Genomic DNA, 3423 nt, shown 5'->3' on the forward strand with positions numbered 1-3423 from the left:
TTCTTTACTTGAAAGTGAGAGGTTATAGGTTCGAATATCGTAGATGACGAATTCAATATCAAATTAGGTTACCCATTGTGTGACTTAGCCAAACTACCCATCTTCATAGTGTAAAAATATCGATGTATTAAAAAAAAATTGGTATTGTATGTTTTTCATATAACGATATATTAGCACGAAGGAGTAGGGTAATAAATTGATTTCAGACTCGTCATTCATTAAGTTTTGAACCTAAAATTTCTCACTTACAAGTAAAGATGAGAAAACTTCTCATTCATAAATAAAGATAAATTCCACTAGATCGTAACTCTCTCATTATTTTAAGTGAGTGTTATCCCTATATATAAATCAGACAGCTTGAGCTGAATATGTATTACACCATTGCAACGCTAGTATGAATTGAATAACGAGTCATACTTTAGAAGATATGAATTTAATTTATATGCTGATCATCCCCACTTATAGCTAAAGCTTATAAACATAGATTTCAGCTTTTCACTTCACTTCCACCCCGGTGCTTCGCAGCATTCTTGAATCAGAATCTCAACAAAACAATGGCTTCGCCACCGCTGCCAAAGGTTGAACTCCGAGAGCTCGGCAACACAGGCCTCAAGCTCAGCTGCGTCGGCTTCGGCGCCTCACCTCTCGGCAACGTCTTCGGTCCCGTCTCGGATGACGAAGCCATCGGCTCCGTTCGCGAAGCCTTCCGCCGAGGCATCAATTTCTTCGACACCTCTCCGTATGTAACTTTTGATCCTCTCTCGAGTTTTAAATTCTGCGCATAATCCTTGTTCTTGTTCTGTTTGGTTGCCAAGAAAATTCGAGAAATTTAAGGAAATTTTCGTAAAATTGATCATGTTTTCTCATGATTAGATTAATGAGTAAACTTAATTTATAATGCAGCCAGAAAGGTTGAAACTTTGTAAATTGTAATGGGGTGTTTGGTTGGAGACGATTCGCGGGAATTTAAAGAGGATTACTTTTCTGATGCTTCTATTTGGTTGCTGAGAAAATGTAAAGTTGGGGTTTATGTGATTGCAGATCAAAAAGAATATTTTGATATTTTTAGAGTTCACATAATTTGTGACACAAAAATACTTGTTTGGTTGGAGAGATGAGATGCGAAGAGACACTAAAACAAAGTTTTGATATGCAATTATGTGCTTGTATTTGCTCTAACTACTAAATAAACAAAATTTATTCACTACATTCGTCTTCGGATGTCACAAGAATTTTATATGTTCTTTCTACCCTTTTTCTTCCCAATTTGTAGGTATTATGGTGGGACTTTGTCAAAGAAGGTGCTTGGTAAATCGCTAAAAGCTCTAAGTGTTCCTAGAAGCGAGTACATCGTGGCAACCAAGTGTGGACGCTATGCTGACGGTTTTGATTTTAGTGCGGATAGAGTGACTAAGAGCATTGATGAGAGCTTGGAGAGGTTGCTGCTAGATTATGTCGATATTCTGCAATGCCATGATATAGAATTTGGGTCTCTAGACCAGGTGCTTTGGCATTTATCGTTTGTGTGCTTCAATATGTGTTGGTTTATTTGCTTTAATTCACAGTGTGACATGTAGAGTTAGTTTTTTTTTTTCCCTTCCTGTTTGTTAGGGAATATAATCTCAATTGATACAGCATAATGATCAAGCTTGTGTGTTCCTGTTTACTTTGGTTAACGGATTGTAAACGAGACAATCCCTGCCCTAAAGACACTGAAAGAAGCCGGGAAGATTCGTTTCATTGGTATCACAGGACTTCCATTGGGAATTTTCACATATGTTCTTGATCGCATACCAGCTGGCACGGTGGACGTCATCCTGTCATATTGCCACTTCGGTATTAATGATTCAACATTGGAGGATTTACTACCATACCTAAAGAGCAAAGGTGTTGGAATCATTACTGGTTCTCCGCTTGCAATGGGTCTGCTTACTGAGTGTGGTCCTCCAGAATGGCACAGGCATCTGCTGAACTGAAGGTTAACATTCTCGGTGCATTAGTTCCAGCTGGCGCTACACTTCATGCAATCCTGTCGTCTTTAATGCAATTTAGAAATTATAACTGATATAATCTGTTTTATGTTCTTACAGGCTGCTTGCCGAGCTGCTGCTGTCTATTGTAAAGAGAGGGAAGAATATTTCAAAGTTAGCTCTGCAATACAGTTTGTCCAATAAAGATATCTCATCAGTGCTGGTCGGCATGAACTCTGTTATTCAGGTTCCAATCCATCGTTTGCATTTTGCTCATTCTGTTAGGATTGTACGGTCGGGGAATATAGATTCCGCCCGGCTCTATAGCTTAACAATAGCACAAACTCGTCGTGATCATGTCAAGTAAATGAATACCTATTCGGTCCTCTCACATTGTCATCACATAGAAAACCCTTTTTATTATGTTGTAAAATTCCTACATTCATAAAGATCAATTATCCATCTTAAATGATTGTTTAAATAATCAGGTTGAGGAAAATGTCGCTGCTGCTGTGGAGCTCGCGACCATTGGCAAGGATGAGAAAACTCTAGCAGAGGTTGAAGCTATTCTGAAACCGGTGAAGAATCAGACATGGCGTAGCGGAATCCAGCAGAGCTGACAATTTTGCTCTTGTATGTAACCATCTTTACCCTGTACTTATTTTGATTGCTTTTCAGTCGCCTGTTAAGGCTTGTCAAATGATTTATCCAGATCAATGGATTGTGTTTCTGTGCATCCATTAATTTGTGAGAAAAAGAAAAAAAAAAAAAACCAATCTGATTAAGATGATGTTAACAACAGTAGTTATGTCTCTTAAACTATCGTAATTGGCTCATAATCCCGTCGCTTCTAGATTAGAGAGTTCCAGGATGACAAAAATATGGATTAGAAAAATTCGCATTTCGGATACATGGGTAAGCATTCTTCTGAATATCTGTTGCCCTAGCTGTACTCAAATCAATTCATATTGTTAGCCTCCGGTTCTCCTCCGCTTGGGAAAAAATCGATGTCAAGAAGTTATCTTTCAGCTGTCCTTGATGTCAAAACTGTATGCTAGCATCCACTCTCATGATCTCATCCACGAGTTAGTGATGAGGTGAAGGGATCTGTCTTCACTGCAAGGGATTGTGATACCACCCATTGGGTGACCATATCCAAATCCTTCTTCAGCCTGGTTCAGCAAGTCTTGGAATGAAGGCTGGTTCAAGCACAATACTGGAATCACAAACAGCTTCCTTTTGCTTTCCCCAACATAGACCGCAAAGTAGCCCTTTGGAACATCGATGACTGGCCTTCGAAGTGGCCTCGTTTGAGGTTGAGTGTCGAAAATTTTTCTTACTGGGCAAGCGAAAACCCATGGTTTTTTTATTCGTCTAGAGGGTGAATTTGCATAAGAGTGCAAAGAAATTGTAGAACAATGGAAGTCGATAAATGTTGAAGAATTAATGTGAG

At 38.9% G+C, this 3423-nt stretch overlaps 1 pseudogene; it reads left to right on the top strand.

The window, feature by feature from the left end:
• The first annotated feature begins 416 nt into the window (after positions 1–416).
• LOC114827616 (L-galactose dehydrogenase-like) lies at positions 417–2774 on the top strand (annotated as a pseudogene).
• The last annotated feature ends 649 nt before the right edge of the window (positions 2775–3423 follow it).

Source organism: Malus domestica, chromosome 10 (assembly GCF_042453785.1).
Source record: "Malus domestica chromosome 10, GDT2T_hap1".
Classification (NCBI taxonomy): Eukaryota; Viridiplantae; Streptophyta; class Magnoliopsida; order Rosales; family Rosaceae; genus Malus; species Malus domestica.